General features: G+C 41.1%; 1 pseudogene; it reads right to left on the bottom strand.

Annotated features, from left to right (window-relative positions):
* Nucleotides 1-14,688: 14,688 nt before the first annotated feature.
* On the bottom strand, nt 14,689-21,783 carry LOC103750506 (annotated as a pseudogene).
* Nucleotides 21,784-23,052: the final 1,269 nt, after the last annotated feature.

Genomic DNA, 23,052 nt, shown 5'->3' with positions numbered 1-23,052 from the left:
TCCTGGTGAGTGATCTTTCTGATGTGTGTCTGTATGTGGTTTGCAAGTACTTTATTGAGAATTTTTGCATCTATGTTCATTAAGGATATGCATGTATAGTTTTCTTTTTTGGTTCTATCTTTACCTGGTTTGGGTATTAGTGTGATGCTGGCTTCATAGAAGGAACTTGGGAGTTCTCCCCCTGTTTCTATCATTTTGGATCCTGGTGAGTGATCTTTCTGATGTGTGTCTGTATGTGGTTTGCAAGTACTTTATTGAGAATTTTTGCATCTATGTTCATTAAGGATATGCATGTATAGTTTTCTTTTTTGGTTCTATCTTTACCTGGTTTGGGTATTAGTGTGATGCTGGCTTCATAGAAGGAACTTGGGAGTTCTCCCCCTGTTTCTATCATTTTGGATAATTTAAGTAGTATTCGTTGGAGGTCTTCTTTAAATGTCTGGTAGAATTCTGCTGTAAATCTATCTGGTCCTGGGCTTTTTTTAGTTGGGAGGATATGTAGTTCTGTTTCAATTTCCTTATATGTTATGGGTCTGTTTAGGCTGTTAACCTCTTCTTGGTTTAGTTTTGGTGGTTCCCATGCCTTTAGATACATCTATTTCTTTTAGATTTTCAAATTTAGTAGCATATAGGTTTTTAATGTATTCCATTAAAAATGGATTTTGTTGATTTGGATTTGCTCTTTCTTTCTTTTGGCTAACTGGGCTAAGGATCTGTCTCTCTTGTTTATCTTTTCAAAGAACAAGCCTTTCGATTCATTGAATCTTTGTATTGTTTTCTTTGTTTCAATTTCTTTAATTTCTGCCCTGATTTTTGTTATTTCTTCTCGTCTGCTGGGTTTGAGTTTCATTTGTTCTTGCCTTTCCAGAGTCTTGAGTTGCAGTGTTAGGTTATTTATTTGGACTCTTTCTAATATTTTAATGTAGGCACTTAGAGCTATAAACTTCCCTCATACGACTGCTTTTAATGTGTCCCAGAGGTTGTATTGTGTTGTATTGTCCTTTTTGTTGAATTCCAGGAATTCTTTTATTTCTTTTTTAATTTCTCCTTTGACCCACTCACTGTTCAGGAGTGTGTTGTTCAATTGCCATGATTTCATCTAGTGTCTAGGGTTTCGTCCATTGCTGATTTTGAGCTTTATTGCTTTGTGGTCCAATAGAATGCATGGAATTATTTCAATATTTTTGTATTTGTTGAGGTTTGTTTTGTGGCCCAGTGTGTGGTCAATTTTTGAAAAAGTTCCATGAAGTGGTGAGTAGAAAGTATATTCTTTGGTGTTTGGGTGGACTAATCAAAAGATGTCCATTAGGTCCATTTGATGTTTGGTATCATTTAATTCAGATGTCTCTCTGCTTATTCTTTGTCCGGTTGACCTGTCTAATGGAGACAGTGGGGTATTGAAGTCCCCTACTATTACTGAGTTGGGGTTAATCTATGTCTTAAACTCCTATAGTGTTGTTTTTATGAATTTGGGTACACAGAATTTGGTGTATATATGTTAATGATTGTAATATCTTCTGGGTTAACTGTTCATTTGATCAGAATTAAATGACTCTCCTTATCACTTCTGATTAGTTTTACTTTGAAGTCTACTTTGTCAGGTATTAGAATTGCAACCCCTGCTTGTTTCTTAGTGCCCTTTGATTAGAATATTCTTTTCCATCCTTTTACCTTAAGGTAGTGCCTATCCTTGAAGATAGATGGGTTTCTTACAGACAGCAAATAGATGGATTTTGTTTCTTAATCCATTCGCTTAGCCTGTATCTTTTGACTGGGGAGTTCAATCCATTATATTTAAGCTTATTATTGAAAGGTATGTATTGATTGCAGTCATTTTGATTGCTGTTTGTGTTCTCTGTGTAATTTTGTGTTTCCTAGACTCAATTAAACCTTTATTTATTTTCTTTCATTGCCCCTGAGGTATAGTTGTTTCTCTCTCTGCTCTGTATTGCTTCAAGTATTCTTTGAAAGGCTGGTTTTGTAGACGTGTATTCTTTCAGGCTATTCGTGTTATGGAAGATTTTTCTTTCCCTCTCAACTATAATATATATTTTTGCTGGGTAAAGTATTCTGGGCTGGCAACTATTATCATATAGAGCTGGAAATACCTTGGTCCTGGCTCTTTTGGCTTTCATAGTTTGCATTGATAAGTCAGCTGTAATTCTGATGGGCTTTCCTTTGTATGTGACTTGTTTTTCTTTTGTTGCTTTCAGTATTCTCTCTTTGTTCTGTACATTTAGTGTTTTTACTTTGATATGTCATGGGGAGTTTCTTTTCTGATCCTGTCTATTTGGTGTTCTATGTGCTTCCTGTATTTGTATGGGGATGTCTTTCCTTAATTTTGGGAAATTCTCTTCTACAATCCTGTTTAAGATCTGGTCAACAACCATTAACCTGAAATTCTCCTTTCTCTATTCCTATGATATGTAGATTTTGTCTTTTCATGGTGTCCCACATCTCTTGCATATTCCATTCCTGTGTTTTTTAAAATTTTCCATACTCTTTGCTTGAGTGCTCCAGTTCTTCAACTTTATCCTTCAGTGTTGATATTCTGTTTCCCACTTCATTCATTCTAGAGGTGAGGTTTTCCCCTGTTGTTTCAAGTTGGTTTATTGAGTTTTGCACTTCCTTCTTCATTTCTGCCTTAGTTTTCTTCAATGTTTCTCTCTTTTGTGAATTCATTCAGAAGTTTATCCCTATCTTCTTTTAGTTCTTTGATTTGTTTGTGTGTTCTTTAAATTCATTGAATTCCTTGATCATGTTTATGATTGTTCTTTTAATTTCGCTGTCCTGGGTTATCTCTAGGGGTTTCTCCTTGTAGAACTCTTCTACAGGATTGGTGGGCTTTGCTGGGGACATCGTGTTTTGGCTTTCCATTTTATTATTCTTTTGTTGTGGTTTTGGCATGTGAATTTCTTTTGTTGTTTATGATTCTGATATGAGAATTAAGTTGAAGTATGCTTCTGTTTGTATTACCCGAGTGCCTAGATCCTTTCTTTGTTGGTTATGTAAAGCTGGTTGGTACAGGGTTCAGCTTCTCTCAGGTTTATTTTGGAGGAAAGTGATGGCTTCAGATCAGCTATTCAGGGGTACCCACAGAAGCCCAATTCAGGTTCCAGTCAGGTACACTCAGGCTTCCTTCACCACATGGAGGCAGGATCCAGGGTCTCTCAGGCAGTCCTGTGGTTGTCAACCCTATGCTAGAGGGAAGCCAGAGGGAGGCCAGAACTAGGCACTCTCTGGAGGTCTGCTGAGATCCCAGCCTTAGCCTACCAAAGCCACATCTGTTCTGGGGCCTTGGGAGGGGCCTCACCAAATCCCAGGTAGGGGGATGGTATGGCACAATTAGGGGAAGCTCCCCACCATGTGGAGGCAGGATCCAGGGGCTGTCAGGTTGTCCCCTGGGTTCTCAGGTCCTCTGGTAGTTGGAGGCCAGAGGGAGGCCAGAACCTGGCACTCTCTGGCAGTCTGCTGAGAACCGAGCAGTCACCCCATGGAGGTCAGCACCACCCTCTCAGGCTGTCTGCTAGGATCTCAGCCTTACCCTACCAAAGCCACATCTACCCTGGAGCCTTGGGAGGGGCCTCACCAAATCCCAAGTAGGAGGATGGTATGGCACAATTACGGGAAGCTCCCCACCACGTGGAGGCAGGATCTGGGGGCTGTCAGGCAGTCCCCTGAGTTGTCAGGCCCTCTGGTAGTTGCAGGCCAGAGGGAAGCCAGAACCCGGCACTCTCTTGAGGTCTGCTGAGCTCTGAGCAGCTACCCTGTTGGAGGTCCGAACCCACCCTCTCAGGCTGTCTGCTAGGAGTCTCCTGTTTCCTTTCTTGCTGCCATCAGTGTGTCTGTTTTCCCTTTTTGCCAATGGAGCAATAATCTGGTTAACAGAAATTTTCAGCACTAGATAAAGTGACACATGCCAGTAATCCTAACATTGAGAGGTGGAGGCAGAAAGATCAGGAGTTCAAGGCTAACTTTAGCTACAGGACAAGATCAAGGTTTCATTAACTCTTGTCTCAATAAATAAATAATAAATAAATAAATAAATAATAATAATAATAAATAAATTTTCTTCAGAAGCATTGACTTTTGAGTAGTTTAAATTTTCTGCTTTTCATAAGAAATTTATGAAGAAAATTCTAAAATAAGAATAACAAAAAACCCTAAGATTAAATTAATCATTTAACTACTTTGAAATATATGGTTTGGTAGTGTTAGATGTATTCACACTACTGCACAAGATACTTTGAGAAATTCTTCATCTTGAAAAACTGAAAGTCTGTTCTCACTAAACACTTGCCTTTCCCTCCTGCCTGTCCTTGAGGCTACCCCTCCCTTTCTGTCTGTGAGAGGAACTTCACAGGAAAGGAATCCTGTGCTGTTTATCATTCTGTGATTGGTTCATTTTCCTTGGTATTAATAGTTCTTGAGAGTCATCCATCTTAAAGCAAACTTTTGGTATGAACTTTATTTAGAACCAGAAGCAGAAAAAAGTTTTTTTGTTGCTTTGTTTGTGACAGAGTCCCATTATGTAGCCATTGCTGGCCTGGAACTTGCTATGTAGACCAGGTTGGCCTTGAACTCAGAGATCCGCCTGCCTCTGCCTCCTGAGTGCTGGGATTAAAGGTGTGGGTCAACACATGTCAACAGGAATTTTGAACAGCCATTTGAAAGCAGGTAATAAGAATTTACATATATGAGCTCTCTTGGGTGTGGTATACTGGGTAGATTAGAAGGAAGAGAAGCTGGATAAGAGCCAAGAGGCTCTGTAGCAGTGAGGCAGTTGGCTCCTGAGTTAGGAGGCTGACAGAGAAAAGAAATCAATGGCAGAAGTATTTTGAGAACCAGAAATTGGTGACAAGAAGATACTTGCTAACTTAGATTCTAAGCTCTGCTTGGGCTTAGTCTGGTCTCTGGGTCCCCTTTCTACAGCTATCAGGGACTGAACTAGCATGCTTCTGTTGAAGGAGTACCAACACCATCCTATCCTTAGAGAAACTTTCACCCAGCACTAGCAGCAGAATGACATGTGATCTCCCAGCCCCTCCTTCAGTGGACTCTGAAGGTTATCCAGGCCCTTTCCTGATTATCAGATAGAAGATGGCTAAATAAAATGCACTACAGCTTGGCATGGTAGTACATACCTATAATCTCAGCATGTGGTAGGCTGAGGTAGGAGGACTGCCATGAGTTCAAGGCATGAGAAAGGGCGTCATAGCACAACTCTGCTTTATTCAACAAAATGAATAGATGGATGGATAGATGGATAAATGGGTAGATAGACAGATGATAGATATATGATAGATAAATAAATGTACTACATCACAGTTGTCAATTGACAGTACTGCATCTCCATTTTACCGATTGTTCTAGTCTGCCTTTGATTGCTGTGACAAAACACTCTGACCAATAACAACTTGAGGAGGAAAAGGTTTATTTTATCTTATATCTCTCAGGTCACAGTTCATCAGGGAGCCCAAAGTAGGAGGGCAGGAATCCAGACGGGAGCTGGAGTTGGAGGAACACTGCTCACTGGCTTGCTCCCCTAGCTCAGCCTGCTTTCTTACACAATACAGAAAAACCTGCCCAGGGGTGGCACCACCCACAGTGGGCTGGGTCCTCCCACATCACTCAAAAATCAAGAAAATACCCGACAGACATGGCCACAGGCCAATCCAACGGAGGAAATTCCCTAATTGAGGGTCCCTCTACCCAGGTGTGTCAAGTTGACAACTAAAGTTCTCCAGCACACTGATGCGCCATGTACTCATGAGGTAGACAGATGCTGTAGTACAGAGAACTATGGTACATAGAATTGGAACATGTATGAAAAGCTCAAGTTGTTATGGGAAATTTCAAACATTCATGGCTATTATGATGAACCCTCATATACATATAAATAAGAATCAACAAATACCAAAGTTTTTCTGGTTTTGCTTCACTTATCCCTCTTATTTATTTAAATACTTTAAAGTAAGTCATAAGTGTAAGACACTGGTTTCTACCAGTGTAGACTGAACGTTTTTATTTGATCTATCAGTTTTTGTTCTGTTTTCAGATGTCGAACCTTGTAACCCTCAACTTGGAGATTTGTCTTCTGCTTTTATCCATAATGGTGAACTTTATATGCTGTCTCATGGGAGTAGGTCAAGCAGGACTATGGGGACTAGATTACTTTCCATTTAAGTGAGCCCAATTCTCCCTTGAGTCTCTTGTCTGCATACACTCCCTCCATTGTGATGCCCTCATCAGAGTTCAGCAAATGTCAGTGTCATGCTCTTGACTCTTTAGGACTTTCAGCTGAATAAATGGCTCTTCTTTATAAGTAAAAAGAAAAAGAATTTACATAGATGATAATTTTCAATGAACTAAAGTAAAGGAATCTTTAGTGATTTCACATTTTTACTGTGCACATACATGAAACAAAATTTCTGTCTTCCCACAGCAAAATTACATAAAATAGTTGTTTTAAATGTAGTTTATAAAAGATTATATTAAGAATTGTTGAAGCTGGGCATGGGAGGCAGAGGCAGGCACATCTCTATGAGATAGAGGCCAGCCTGGTATACATAGCAAATTCCAAGCCAGCTGGGGCTACAGGGAGAACATGTCCCAATCAAACAAAACAAAACAACAAAAAAGGAATTATTGAAATTAGTCAATCTGAGATGAGAGATTTTATCTATTACCCCACCCAGTTAAAAAACAAACTACCTATAAGAATTTCCAGAATTTGCAATGTTAAGGCTATTAAAAATTATATGTTTCATCCCAGCACTCAGGAAGCAGAGGCAGGCGGATTTCTGTGAGTTCAAGGCCAGCCTGGTCTACATAGTGAGTTCCAGGACAGCTGGGGCTACAGGGAGACCCTATCTCAAAAAGACCAAAGAATTATATCTTTCCTTCTTTCTGTGTGTGTATGTTGGTTTCATGCTGATTCTATGTCCTGTATTATGACTCAGTTTCTCACTATCATGGTTGAAGCAGATCATTTTATTTCTACCAGGTGAGCATGAAAATCTGGAAGCCACTAGGTGGCAGAGTGAACTTGGTTTTTAGACTGAGTATTGCATTCTTCTACTGCAGTTCACATCTACTGTGAGTGTCCCTTCCAACCTTCTACCCATACACGCTTAAATTCTGAAAACCTGTACAACACCAACAAACTTTAAAGTTTATTTATAAAATTATTAAATACGTTTAGATAACTGAAGAGATATTGTAACTTCGGGCACACTGAAAATACTGAAATAGTTTAAATGTTGCAACATTTAAAAAACAAGTCTAATTGAATACAAAATATTTATAGAGCTTTGATAACTACTATTATCTCTTTAAAAATTTCAAAACAAGCCGGGCATGGTGGCACATGCCTTTAATCCCAGCACTCGGGAGGCAGAGGCAGGCGGATCTCTGTAAGTTCAAGGCCAGCCTGGTCTACATAGTGAGTTCCAGGACAGTTGTGGCTACAGAGAGACCCTGTCTCAAAAAGACCAAAAAAAAATCAAGAGCTGACATAATCGCTCAGCAGGAAAAATCACTTGCCATGAAAGCATGGTAGCATGAGTTCGTCACTTATAACCAACATAAAGGTAGAGAGAGAACTAAAATTCTAGTCTGACTTCCACATGTGTGTTATGGTGCACTCCCACCCTCCCCCATATCATACGTGCACACACACACGCACACACACACACACACACACACACACAAATAAACAATTTGAAAAGCAATTAAAAATTCAAAACATTTTTATTTTTCTAGTTGGATACTTTACCCCCTTTTCACTTTTGTCTTCCATTTTATTTTCTCCAAGGATTGGATCTCAATATAGAACATTTTAAAAGGCTGTGGTTTCTATATCATGCTTCTCTGCATCACCAGAATATTTCCCATGATCCTAAGATACTGTCTCAGGTGTTTTTTCTTTTTCTTTTTAAACTAGGATAGTTTATCTGGCATCACAAATGCATTGCACCTTTCATAAATGACCATAACAGAAAGCGAATTTAATTGGAAATGCATCATGGGATAATGCCTTTTGGGGAGAGCTCCTCAACTTTCCTCCCTTAGGAGGTGCGCCCCAGAAAAATTCTGAACGAGAAAGAAATCAGCCTTTCTTTTGTAAAGCAGCAGCGCCTTTGTGAAAAAAGAAGATCCAGATCTGGCATACAGATGAGTTGTTCATCCTTAAGTTACATGGGTAGATTAACTTTAGTAAAAAATATGCATATGAACTCAAGATCTAGAATCAGTTTCCTTGCATGTGGAAGTCTGGGGATATCTGGCAACACCTGGAGACAGTTTGGGTCATGACAGCTGGAGGCCGGGAGCTGGCATCTGGTAGGCAGAGGCCAGGGATCTGCTAGACTGCTCTGCTCCTAAATCAACACAGCTGAGCGCCTGAAGCCTACCAAGTGCTCAGTAAATGTTTGTGGAGAGAAAAAGGAAATGAAAAGGAGGAAGGAAATCACACAACTGGATGTAGACAGAATGACAATAAGATTCTTGGACTCCTGCAATTGTATTTGCCCAAGGCTAGAATAAAAGCTCAGGGGTAAAGTGTTTGCATTCACAAGGCCCTACATACCAAACAAACAAACAGAAAGCCCCCTGAACTCTTTAGAGTTCTTTCTTTTTAAATATTTTATTTATTATTTTTATGTGTATGTGTGTATTGCCTGCATGTAGGCAAGTGCACCTATGTCATTCAGTGCCTGCGGAGGACAGAAGAGGCTTTCGGATCCCCTGAAACTGGAGTTACAGACAGTTGCTAGCTGCCATGTGGGTGCTAGGGTTTGAACCCTGGTCTTCTGCAAGAACAGCCAGTGTTCTTAAGTACTGAGCCATCTTTCCAGCTCCGAGTTCTTTCTTTCTTTTTTCTGAGTTTATTCTCAACTCAAAGTAGAAATTCTAGGACTAAAATGAAAAATTTACAAATTTTTGTAATATACACTTTTAAAAAATTATTTGAAAACCCCCAAAACACAAGACAAAAATAGTTTGCAATTTTACAGCTTAAATAATATGTATAAAATATGAATAATAAGTAGAAGCTCTTTTATCATCTAATCCTGCTTTACCTAGATAATGCCTGATGACTAGTATTTCAGTTTTTTCTATGTCTGTATGGTCCCATTTATAAAATTTAGAACATAATACATTAATTACCTACTTAAGAGTTGTGGAATTTTGTTGTTGTTCTTTGTGTGTTTGTTTTGAGACCAGGTCTCACAATGTAGCCATGGCTTGCCTATATTCACTGTGTAGACCTGGATGAACTCAAACTTGTGGTGAATCTCCTGCCTCTGTCTTCTGAGTCCTGGCATTATAGTTGTGAGCCACCATGCTCAGCTAAGAGATTCTTTCCTAGTATAAAAATATGGTGTTAGGCATGCCCATGAGCCTAGCGGTCCGGAGGCTGAGGCAGAAAGAATGCAAGTTTAAGATCAGTATGGACTATATAGTAAGATTCTGTTCTGGTACAGCTCAGGATAGGGCACTTGGCAAACATTCATAAGGCCTGGTTTCTATCTCTAAGCACTGCGAACAAAATAAACAAACAAAAAAACCCCTTAGCTTCCCATTAAGAATCCGTATACACATATGTCTTAGTTTGCTTTCTATTGCTGTGATAAACACTGTGACCAAAGCTAACTTGACGGAGAAAAGGATTTATTTTTTATCTTACATCTCCCAGGTCACAGTTCATCAATGAGGAAAGTCAGGGCAGGAACTCAGAGCAGGAATCTGGAGGCAGGAGCTGAAGCATAGACCATAGGGGAAGCTGCTTACTGGCTTGCCCCTCTAGCCTGTACTCAGTCCGCTTCCTTATACAACTCAGAGCCACCTGTCCAGGGATGGCACCATCGGTAGTGGGCTGGCCCCTCCCACATCACTTAACAACCAAGAAAATGCCCGGCAGGTATGCATACAAGGCTAATCCAATAGAAGCAGTTCCCTAGGAGAGGTTCTCTTTTTCCCTTGTGTCAAATTGACAGCTAAAGCTATCCAGTGCAACATTCACAGTCACAAAATAGCATCTTCACTGAGCTATATAATATTACTAGAATTTAGAGTCAATTTAGAGAATTTTGGCAGCTGTCATGTTAGAGGGAACGCCGTCCTCCACAAGACTATGTGTATTTCAGACAGCAATTGCAAATTTGGGGGAAGGAATCCCCAAACGTCCTCAGGTGCACTACAAGGACTTCTAGAACTCAATAAGAGCCCATGTACTCATAACTTTATCACAGGCAAAGGTGACAGATTAAAATCAGCCTAGGGAAGAAATGCATTGCGCAGAATCCAGGAAAAGAAAAGAAAAAACAAAACAAAACACAACTAAACATGGGACTAGACGTGTTGCTTTCTCGGTATGCGTGTGTAACAATCCACATGGAATATTGCCAATCAGGAAAGCTCAGCTGAGCCTGGGTGTTCGGAGTTTTAATCTGGCTCCATTATGTAGCTGTAGTTTGACTGTCTATGTGCCTGATCTCAGTCCACAAGTCATCATCTGGTCAAGATGACATTGTGTGTGACTCAAAGCCCTCACCTTATTATGCATTTGTGATGGGGTTATCCCCACCCTAAATAACAGACTGCCCCAATCACAGACTGCCAACATAACCTGAGCTCCCAAGTAAACAAAGACACTTCTTTCTCCTATGATATTCCAGATCTTAGGCCTCACCCCCTAGAAAACCTAGACTTATTTTGAGGTAAAGTTAAATTCTTTCCTAATAGCCGTGCTTCAACAAACAGGTACCCATTTGAAAATGTACAGTTCAGTTTTACAAAACTGTTGGGAGCTATTAGTATAAGCACAGCCATTATGTACATTGAGCTGTGGCAGGCTTGCTTGTTTACTTTGTGATCTTTCACCTTGACTCAAGAGTTTGTGTGTTTTGCACACCAGTCCGAATTGTTCTGCCAAGTCAGGAAGAATGCGTTGATAATTTAGGGAAGATGGTTAAATGGTGGAGTTCACAACAAGTATTTGACTGATCCTTGACCCTCAGATACAGGTGGGAAAAACAGCTGTTGAAGCTAATTGAGTTAAGCAAACGGTGGCTATCTCTGATGTTCTTCTGTATAAAAAGGCCAAGCAAAAATAAAATGGGGCTGCAGTCTCTACTGACAGTCCTCCCAAGTATCTTTTCTCTGTCTCTTGTTTTTCTTTCATCCTCACTCCCCCTTTCAGGTGCTGTTCATTTTGGTCGGTTGGCACCGGCACAAAACGTATCCATCTGTGTGGCCACAGTCAAGATCAAAGGCATTTCTAACCCCTTAGGAACTTTTCTCTTGCTTGCTTGAGGTCAGTTTTCTCTTGTGCCCTGTCTGTCTTCCCTTATATATTACATATTTAAATGGAATCACACAATATGATGTGGTGTCTTCTTTTACTCAGCATGGTTTCGAGATCTCACTATGGTGCCGTGGTGTGGTGTGTCAGTATTTGTCAGGGCAGCATAGTATTCATTCAATTCCATGTCTATGTCATGATTTGTCTGTTCATCTGTTAGACACTGGGGTTGTTTCCAGTGTTTCATTACTTTGGAGAAAGAGTTTATAAACATTCTATGTAGGTCTTTGTGGAGATACATGTTTTCATTAGCTAAGGGAATTGTTGGGTTAGGTGGTAAATATATGCTTAATTTATAACAAAATGCTGATTTTTTCCCCAAAGTGGGTTTAGAATTATATATCCCTACCAGAAATGTATCAGAATCCGATTGCTTCAAAGTCTCTAGCACTTTGTACTTGTCAGTCTCAAAGTAATTACTCCTTGTGGTTTTAATTTCCATTTTCTGATGACCTTGAAATCTGTGCATCTTTCCAGAGTTTTCTCTTTTGTGACTCTGATGAAATGTTTGCCTATTTTAAATTTATTTTATCTATTTTCTTATTTGAACAGCTCTTTATATGTTTTGGATACACCATTTTTCAGATATGTATATCTGTGACTTGCTTTTTCTCAGTACAGTTTTTAAAAAATATTTTATTATGTTTATTTTATGTATATGCGTGTATTGCCTGCATGTAGGTAAGTGCACCCATATCATGCAATGCCTGAGGAGGACAGAAGAGGCCATTGGATCCCCTGAAACTGGAGTGGACAGTTGTCAGCTGCCATGTGTATGCTTGAATTCGAACCCAGGTCTTCTGCTAGAACAACCAGTGTTAACCACTGTGCCATCTCTCCAGCCCCTGCAGTACAGTTTTTAATAGTGACTTTAAATATGTTTTTAAATTTAAAAACTTTATTTTATGTGTATGAGTGTTTTGCCTGAATGTAAGAGCACCACTTGCATGCAATTTATTAGTGATATTTTAATGAAGAATTTCATTTCCAGCTGTGAAATATGTGATGATGGCAAGGTGCAATAATGGCCAAGCTTGGCCCTTTTCTTGTTTCTAAGAAAAAAGATTCACATAAATATTTAGGTCTGAAATCATCACTTTAAGAAGAACATGGAAGTATCTTACAATGAGATTTTTTTGTGTGTGTGTCTTTTTGAGACAGGGTGTCCCTATAGCCCCAGCTGTCCTGGAATTCACTATGTAGACCAGGATGGCCTCAAACTCACAAAGATCCACCTGCCTCTGCCTCCCAAGTGCTGGGATTAAAGGCCTGCGAGACCACACCTGGCTTACAATGAATTTTATGTCTACTTGAGAGAGACATCAGGATTTTTCAGCCAACTCTTATAGTGCTACCCACCTGCATATTATTTAAGAAAAGAAAAATATGCCAATATGCAAGAAAATGAACTTTATTTTCTATTGTCCTAAAAACAATGGCTAAAATGTAATTCTGGATTTTTTCCTTAGTTTGGCTTCCCATTTGTAACATGATAGTCTGCGGCCACCGCCAGCTGCCGCCACCCCTCCACTCTTCTGGTGCTGAGTGTGGCCGCCCCTCTACTCTTCCAGTGCTGGGTGCTGTCTCCAGGCGCTGCTCCTCTCCTCTCAGGGGCGCGGCCTGTGGCCGCTCTCCATTCACTTGCTACTGATCACACGGGTCCTGCCTCCTGGGCTGCCTCTGATCGCACAGGTGCTGCCCTTTGCTCCTCGCTGGGGCCGCAAGCTGTGGTTGCTCTTCCGCTCGCTGGGTGCTGAGGCCACTCTTCTGCTCTCCCGGTGCTGCTGCCAATCGTTGCTACTTCTGCCGGTCCCGGACCCCAGGGCTGGTGAGGAGACTGTGTCAGCAGAGCCGCATTCAGACACAGGAGAGAGACCATGTTCCTTGACACAGATCCAGTTTATTGTAGAAGAGCACAAGCTTATATAGGGGTGGGGGTCTGATCAAGAAGTTACAACTCTGATCTTTGGCAGGGCTGTGTCCTATCATGACATCACCAGCCAGACTCCTCATTAGCATAACGGGTTTCAGGTTACTTAGGTTCCAGTTTCCTTATGGGACCTGGTTTCCTGGGAACCACGTGACCCAGGCTGTCTAAGTGTTGCAATTTGGGATCTCAAGGGTGGTGATTAGGGAGTGGCGAGCTCTAGGCATCAGTTTCATGATTGGCCAGTGGGAGCAAATATCACAAGGTGTTTCTTGTGGCTCCAGCAGTCCAGCTATTGCCTCTGGCCTGCTGTATGGCTGTCACTAAGACTTTCACCCTAGGCTCAAGCCTGTCTCCCACAATAGTCATTGTACAGATATTGACTATGTCAAATATCACAGTCCATGGTTCATGTGCTTCCTAGATTGGGCACACACCTTAAGCCTTATACTTTTCCCATTATCTCAACTGGGATACCCAGGTATGCAGCCTCTGTCCACAAGGAGAATTCCAACCACCTACTAGTCCATTGTACCTTTTCTTGTCGTTTTAGAAAAGGCAAGTGTGCTGGATAGCTTTAGTTGTCAACTTGACACACTTGGGTAGAGGGACCTCAATTGGGGGAATTTCCTCCATTGGACTGGCCTATGGCCATGTCTGTGGGGCATTTTCTTGATTGTTGAGTGATGTGGGAGGAACCAGCCCCCTGTGTTCAGTGCCACCCCTGTGTAAGAAAGATTGAGCATGGGGTGGGGGAGCAAGGCAGTAAGTAGCATTCCTCCATGGTCTATGTTCAGCTCCTTCCTCCAGGTTCCTCCCTGAGTTCCTACCTTGGGTTCCCTCAGTGATGAACTGTGACCCAGGAGATGTAAGCCAAATAAACCCTTTCCTCCCCAAGTTGGTATTGGTAAAAGTGTTTTGTCACATCAATATAGAAGCAAACTAGAACAGTAAGAGGTGATCTAACATATCCACTTACCATTCCAACACACTGAACACATTTGCTGACTCCTGGCTCTGTACTTTCACACACTGGAACAAGCTCACTTGCAGTAATTTTGCTGTGGGAGCATTGAAAGGCCCTCAAAAAATTAGGAATAGTATCTAGTAGGAAAGAACTAAAAAAATTCCACTTCCGAATAATCCCTGAGCACACTGTTCATCTCAGCAAGAAGTGTCCAAAGAGGTAGTAAATTAAAGGCATATTTTTTTTCTAGTCGACCACAACTGGATAGCATTAAGAATAGCACACCAGTCAAGATAATCAAAAGTTCACATTGACGACACCTCCCTTCAGTAGTAAATCTTCCACACTGGTGAAAACAATAATTTTTTGACCTGAGAAGTGAAAAGTGAGTTACAATAACCCTTCCACATAAAGCTTAAGGACAGCTTAAACTTCCTCTTCCTCCTTTTCCAAGAAATCAGTCAATAAGACCAGAGAGATGGCTCAGTGGTTAAGAGCACTGACTGATCTTGCAGAGTACGTGGGTTTGGTTCCCAGCACCCACATGGTGGCTCACAGCCATCTGTAATTCCAGTTCCAGGGGATCTGACGCCCTCTTTTGTCCTCTGAGAACACTGCATGACATGGATGCACTTATGTATATGAGGACAATACACTCATACACATAAAATAAAAATAATAATAAAAATTATTTTTAAAAAGATATGTCAATGTTCCATTGTCAACAGGAATTGATAAGTATTTTACTCCATCAGTTTGCATCTTTGTTCTTGTAAGTTTGTGGTCCCTAAATACAGTTAACTGGGCTCGGAGTGTGAGATCATTGTTGATAAGCAATGCCTCCCGACACTGCTGGTAAAAATCCTGAAAAGAGAGTCCAATGTAGGAGGAGGGGTTATCCTGGTTATCAGCTGGTACTTTATTATTACTCAGAAAATCCCCCTTGAACTGGGGATAAGGCTTTGCAAGACATGAATCTGAGAACTAAGTGGCAGAGATCCCAGAGGTGTATGCAGAAGAGAATTCTCATAGGAAGTTTCTTCAGTACAGGGATTATATGCAGTAGTTTCACACCACAGTTAGTTATAAAGACTCTGCTCTGCAAGAACTCACATAAGAGGAGCTCCGAGATGCTCAATTGATGCTAAAAGTACACGTTCTGCAAAGATGACAGTTGTCCAGTAATTTGCTGACCATTGTCTCCTCTTAACATTTGGCCATCCAAATTGCAGATATGAAGGAAGAGTTCTGAAGAAGAATCTGCTTTAATTTTGTTTCTTTTCCATTCTATCTGGTCCAGCACAGTTTGGAAAGTCTCCATATGATTGAGGACTTCTTTGGTTATAGAATTCAGGATTGATTTCACATTGATTCTAGGAAAGAGGCCATTGGTGACAATGTGAACAAAATCATGAAGTATGGGGTTTGAAATCTTTCTAGTAAATCTCTCAGAGCCTGTAAAGTACAATGCTGAATCCAAGGTGTAACTGTAGCATCCACTTTTTAATTTTTTAATTTAATAACCACATGATTAGAAGAAGCATTTCATTACAGCTTTAACATATTCAGTAACACATTCCAGAGCAAGGATACATCTCTTTCAAAAGTGGCTGTAAATTTTTAGGTTCACAGTTGAATTAATACAGTTTATAGGGAAGGTGCTGGCACCAGGACACTGGAGGCTGTCAGCATCCACTTATGAAACAGTGTGTCAAACTGAGGATTTAATGGATTTGTGGTTTAATTTTAGCAGAAAAAAAGAAAATTTGCTCAATAAGTTGCATAGAGTTTGCTGATGCAGTTTAACTCTTTTTCTTTATTTCTTTTTTAAAATTAAAAAAAAATTGAGGCAGGGTCTCACTATGTAGCTCTTCAAGGCCTGGAGCTTGCTGTATAGTTCAGGCTGGTGTGTATCTTAAAGAGATCCACCTGCCGGTGCCTCCCTGGTGCTGGGACTAAAGGCATGTACCAGTATGCCCATCGAGTTTAGTTCTCTTTAGCAGTGTTTTATCAGAGGTTAAAATTTTGAGCTTTTGTGAACTTAAAAATATTCCTTTAGTGCTTACCCCTGTGTCAAACTTCTGCCTCCCGAGGCTCAGGAATCATTGCAGAAGACTGGGCAGAAAAAGCCAGAGGTAGATGACCACAAGGAAATAGTTTTCCAGACAGCTGGACAGATACTCATGAACTCACACCAATGGTGGTAGCATGCACAAGTCCCATGCAAACTTAAATCAAAATCCCAGCATAGATGTGGGGAATTGGGTAAGAAACCCCAACCCCATCTGAGGCACTATTGTCAATTAGTGGATGCTGAGAAGGGGAGAGTCTATTTCAAGAATGTGATTCTTGGTAGGTTGACCAGGCTCCAGTGGATGGAACCACATTGGAGGGCATTTTAAGACACATATTAGATTCTATAGGTCTTATCATATATATATAATAGAGTAAGTTAAATTGGACAAGGGCCAGTAAGGGAGGGTGCAAAAAGGGGAGGGGACCTAAATATCATCAAAATATATTGTATGAAAATCTCAAAAAAATCAATAAATTAGAAAAACATTCTTTTACTAAGTCCCTTGTTTTGCGTCTTGTCATTTTTTTATGAGATGGTTCCTTGGAAACAGGAGCTAAAGGCACTCTGTTCTGATTGAATATGACTATGTTAGCATCTTCTTCATAGTCTTTTGCAACCTCTTCATCATTCTCTGAGTTGGAAGCAGAATGAGAATGAGTCTTTGACGCTATTATGAATGGTTGTTAGCCACCATGTGGATGATGGGAATCAAACCTGGGTCCTCAGCCAGAAAGGTCAGTGCTCTTACACTGAGCCATCTCTACAGCCCTGAGGCAGGGTCTCTCTTGTTTCTTCTGACCTGCTTATTCCAGGCTACCTGGCCTCTAGCTTCCTGGTGATTGTCCTGTATCTGTGTTCTGTCTTACTGTAGGAGTGTGAGGATTACAGGTGCATACCACTGAATCTGGCCTTAAAAAATTTTTTTTATTGAGCTTTTGTGCATTTCATAAACAGTTCTTAATCAAATTCAGACTCTCTCCCTCACTTATGCCCCTCCACCACCATGCATTGGACCACCTGCATTCTACCACACATGTTAAGTCCTATCCAGTCAAGCTTTTGTACCCAGATGTTCTTCAGTGCAAATTCATCTACTGGAGTCTAGTCAGCCTATCTAGAGATCGCTGGTAAGGCTGGCCTACTTTTCCTCACCCAGCAGTCATCAGTCTCCAATAGTTCCCAGATTAGGGCCGACTTGCCACCCATTTCCCTTGCTCCACCCTGGGCTCTTATCCAATTGAGTTGGCATGAGTCCTGTGTTCGATGCCACCATTGCCACAAGTTTACATGTACAAGTTTCCAATGACCTGAAAGCCTCTGCATCCCTGTGTTCACGGACAAACCCTGGCTCTTCCAATCTTTCTGCCCCCTTTTCTAAAATGGTCCCTGAGTCATGGGTGGGAGAGGTTTGATATGTCCTATCCAAGGACACCCACTCTGTAGTCTCTTATTCTTTAAAAGTTGGCCAGTTGTCAGGGGCTCCTCCCAAACCCACGTTACCCCTGAGAAACAGATCCTCAAACAACCTTAAGAGTAAAAATAAATTCTTTTATCTGGGCCAACTGTAGGGTCTTAAACACCCAAAAGGAAAGTATAACCAAAGATTAATGGGGTCAATATAATTTTTAAGAGTCCATATGTATAGCTAAAGGCTACATAGCAAGAAACAATGCCAGACAGGTGATACTTTCCTTTGAGTTATTGGCCAAGGTGGCACAAGAGACTCCCAGACAGAAACCCAGCATAGAACTGGAAAAACAAGTAGCAGACCCCAATCTTATCTAAAGGAATATTGACAACTGATTGCTGCTAGATGAGGAAGAGCTGATCTTCCTAAAACAAGGCTCTCTAGACAGGATGACTAGATTCAGCAGTTGGACAAACACTGGAGAATGGCTGGGGGTGTTGACAACACAGAGGACAGTAACAGGGATGACAGAGTATGTGGGCTCCAGTATGTGTGTGTGGGGAGGCTATGGGAGAGTACTATTTGGGAAGTGGGTATATAGATGAATAAGATTGTGTGGGATGTTCTGTATGATATACACACAGAAAAATCAACAAAATTTTTAAAAAAGACATATTTGAGGAAGAAGCATAAAAATTTACTTCATGTTAAATAGTAGAAGTGATAAACATTACCAGTGAAATCTACCTGATGACTTTATATCCATACTCAGGTACTAAGGACCTGAGTGTGACTGACTATGGCTAGTAATCATCAGATACACAGAGATTAAAGACACATGTGCAAACATCTAAGTGTTAGTAGCATTTAATGCTAGCACTTGGGAGGTAGAGGCAGGCAGATCTTTGTGAGTTCGAGGCCAGCCTGTTCTACATAGTGAGTTCCAGGACAGCTGGGGCTACAAGGAGACCCTGTCTCAAAAAAACAAAAAAAAAAAAAAGGAAACAATGTATTTTAAAATGAAATGGAGATCTTCTTTAAAGGGTAAAAACTCATTCAAATTTATATCTTACAGTGTTTGTACTGAGCTCAATATTGTATAACTGTATTAATTCAACTGTGAACCTAAAAATGTACAGCCATATTTGAAAGAGATGTATCCTTGCTCTAGAGTGTTACTGAATATGTTAAAGCTGTAATGAAATGCTTCTTCTAATCATGTGGTTATTAAATTTAAAAAATGTTTAAAAATAATAATTCTTCAAAGCATAAAAATTTGCTCCTTAATTAAAAAAAAGTTGGCCAGTTGTGGCCTTTTGTGTGCATCATAGTCTGTTATATAAGGAAGCTTCACTGGTGAGAGGTGAGGGTTGCACTAGTTTTCTCTCTACCCCTCCTCCCTGTTCCATTATGTTCCATGAGTATTAGGGGTAGAGGCTCCTCTGTAGATATGTCATCTAGGACTGGTATCTCTCAGACATCCATTTTCTGTGTCTGACCAGTTGTAGAATTCTGCAGTAATCTCTGTTGCAGAAGGAAGCTTCTTTGATGAATAGTGTACAGTATACTTGTCTGTAAGTATAAGGATCCATATTTATCACATAGTAAGAAATTTCATTTGTCTAGAGATATGACAGACAGGGTTTTCTCTAGGACCTATTACCTCTACAGCCATGTGTATTTGGCTGTGTTTACAGTGCATGCATGAGTTTACTCCCTTTGAGAGGACTTTAAGTTCAATTAGATAGCTGTTGATTGTCCTCAGATAACAGTGCCACTACTGCATCAATAGAGGTAGTTTGCTGTGCTGGTTGTTGTGGTTATTAAGCTTTAGGGCAGGGTTGGACCATGGATTGATTTTCTCACTTAGCAGCTTGCATAGTACTCTCCAGAACTATGAGTGCTAAACCTCGGGTAGAAGGCTTCCAGGTCAGTTCCTGCTCCATTGCTCCAAGTCCTGTGTCTGAAGTATGTCCTGTATTCAGCAGTAGGGTCTTATCTTTCTATTCTGGGAGATAACCAAGAGCTCTGGAAATAGCCTGTGTTATTTTGGGAGGCTCCTGAACCACTCTGACCAACCTCTCAAAGGGAGATCTTTGCTCTCTGGCACTGTGATCCTTAATGTACAGCCCCCAGGCATACAAATGCACTAACATTCAGACACCACATGTGAACTTAAGATTTCTTCTTATCCCCATCAGACTGGCTAAGATCAAGAGAATGGAAAACACCAAATGCTAGTGAGGATGTGGAGTAAGGGGAATGGATGGAACTAGAGACTGTTATACTAAGTGAAGTAACACAAATGCAGAAAAGCAAGTGACATATGTTCTCCCTCATTTGCAGATTGTAACACCAGTTCCTTATATGTGAGTATATATCCTGATGCAACACCAGGAGTGAGGAAAATGGAAAGGAAACATGGAGGTAAAAGAAAAGATAAAAACTAGAAAGAGGGGGATAGTAGGGAACAGATGTTGGGGAAAGTGGGAGTGTTGGCTGGGAGGACAGGAGGGAGGAACATTCAGGGAACCACGGTCGGGGAGGAAGGAACTCAAGAGAGCAAGCTGGCAGGAGGTGGGTGTTATTGGGGGGAGAGAAGGGATAAGGGGAATGCTAGGACTGGGGAGGGAGGAGGGAGGTTGGATGGAGGGGAGAGAGAGTAGAGATGAATGGATCTTGGGGGGCTAGGGAAGCCAGAAGGAAATATATTGCCTCCAAAATCTCCTGAGGAATGAATCTGGCCTTTTTACATGGGTTTCAGAGATTGAACTCAGGTCATTACATTGCACGACACACACTTTTGCCCACTGAGCCATCTCGTTGGCCTTGCCTTTTCATTTCTTAATGATACTTTTTGAAGAGCAGAAACTTTGATGAAACTGTAAAGAACTATAGTTTTTAATTATATGAACTTGTTTCATAACTACTTGTGTTTTGTCATCTAAAAATTCTACAAATGTTATCCAACACACAACTAATTAACCTCAGGAAATACTCAATTTTAAAGCCTTACCCTAAAATGAAGTAAGGTGTATTAGCAAGAACACTGTAGCTTTGAATACATCATCATCAACAAAGTCCTTTGGGAGACGATGGATACTTTCCAAGAGTTAGTTATTAATTAATTCTACTTCTTTCCTTCTTCCTTTTTTCTTTGTAGAAGATTGGTAGAACTTATTACAGAGTAAAATGGAGTACTTTCAAGGGGTAAGAATGGACAGTGGCTATGATAATGCTAATTGTCAACTTGACAGAATCTAGAATCACCTGGGAGATGGGTCTCTGAACTTGTTTGTGGGAGATTTTCTTGATTATGTTAATTGATGTGGCAAGACTCATCTTAATTGTAGGAGGGGGCATTCCTTGGGTCGGGGAATCCTGGACTGTATAAAGTAGAGAAGGGAACTGATCAGCATGCATTCTCCTTCTCTGATTCCTGATTATGGATGTGATATGTATGGCCAGCTGCTTCAAGTTCCTGGTGATTGGACTTCCTCACCACAAAGGACTGCACCTTGAAGTGTGAACTAAAATCAGCCCTTTCCCCCTTAAGTTCCTTTTGTCAGGGTATTATCACAGCAACAGGAAAAGAAGCTAATACCATGGCCAAAAAGATCACTGTCTCTATTTTCCTCTGCATAAGAGACACAGAAGGGTGCTATAGAACCCTAGTGTTCCTATTGGCTGTGTTCTTTTGACTGCTACATTTGCAGGCACTGTGCTAAAATAATTCATTATCAGAGCAATTCTGGGAAATGGGTATTTTTGTTCTCATTATTCTGACACTCAGATGAAAATGTAAGATTCAAAAGGTGGCTGAGCTGGGATTCCAAAAGCTGGGATTCCAAGGTAGTCTAACTACAGTTTTTGCTCTTCCCTAACATTCTGTATGTGTTCTGGAGTCGTTTGACTTAGATATATGGAGTATATGTTTGTGCATGCTGTGACGGGAGAAGCTGAGGGGAGGAAGGAGCCAGAGAAATCTGGTACTTACTTTGTCTGGTTCTTCATGCCTCCTGTTCCTCATCCCTTAGCTAGATTGGGTAACTTTACAGGGGGACCAGTCTCCAACATAAACATTCATTCAGAAGCACTGCTTTGGATATCTAACCAGTCGGCAGACCATTTAACTTATGCTCTGTTGTCACTGGCTGTGGCTGCTTTCCTCCAGCTATGGCCGCTCTCCTGCTCTCTTAGTTCCTCCAATCAGTTGTCTGGTCTGGACCCCAGGGCTGGTGAGGAGTCTGCGCCAGCGTCACCATATTCAGACGCAGCAGTCCAGGTTCAGTGACACAAATCTGCTTTATTGCAGGAAGACACAAGCTTATATAGGGGTAGTGGTCCAATCACAGCACAGCAAGTAGGATACCTTATTAGCATAACAGGTTTAGCATCCTATCATAGTACAGCAAGTAGGATACCTTATTAGCATAACAGGCTTAACATTCTATCACAGAATAGCTGGTAGGATGCCTCATTAGCATACTGGGTTTCAGGTTACAGAGCCTGGATTCCTGGAAACCACGTGACCCTGACAGTTGCAGTATCACCCTAGGCTCAAGCCTGTCTCCCACATCTCCCCCTTTTTTTTATTTTTATTTTTAAAGGTGAGGTATATAGCATATTGATATCAGTCCAGATTCATCAAGGCAAAGTAGAAAGGCCAAGGGGGTCATTGTATTAAGAGCTCCCTCCCTTAAGATGGTGAGCTTTCTTAAGAGCAGGTTGTGCCAACTCCATGCCAACCAGTGGGAGTTGAGATTCTTTGCCTCGGCATTGTTTTCCCCACCTAAAGGGTCACCCAGCATAATGGACTGTGCCTGTCTTAGGTTGTCCCATCTTTTTGGATCTTACCCATCATTGACTACCAGCCCTCAAAGGGTGAGTCCCTTGGTATGGTCCAGCAGAGGGAAAGGCAGTGTATCAATCTTTGGCCCATGCAAAGACCTCTTAAGGGGCTAAGAATTCAATAAAAACCAATGGAGCAGGGTCGTCCCATCTGGGGTAACGATGGGGATTAGGGAGTGGCAAGTTCTAGGCATCGGTCTCACAGTCTGCCAACAGGAGTATATATTGCAAGGCATTTCCTGTGGCTCCAGCAGTTGGGCCATTGTCTCAGGTCCGTTGTATGGTTGTTCTGTAAGATTTTACACGTATGCTCAAGTCTAATTTTCATAGCTCTATTATTATAGGTTGGTAAGGGCAAGGAACAGCAGGTCCTTATTTGCAGAGACATACCTGGCAAGATCTGGAGGCTAGGCAACAGCTAACTGAACCAGAGAAATACGAGTTTTAACAAAAT

Source organism: Nannospalax galili, unplaced genomic scaffold, assembly GCF_000622305.1.
Source record: "Nannospalax galili isolate Female #2095 unplaced genomic scaffold, S.galili_v1.0 scaffold46, whole genome shotgun sequence".
Lineage (NCBI taxonomy): Eukaryota > Metazoa > Chordata > Mammalia > Rodentia > Spalacidae > Nannospalax > Nannospalax galili.
Note: the sequence above shows the minus strand (reverse complement) of the source record. Positions and strands in the feature narration are given on the sequence as shown.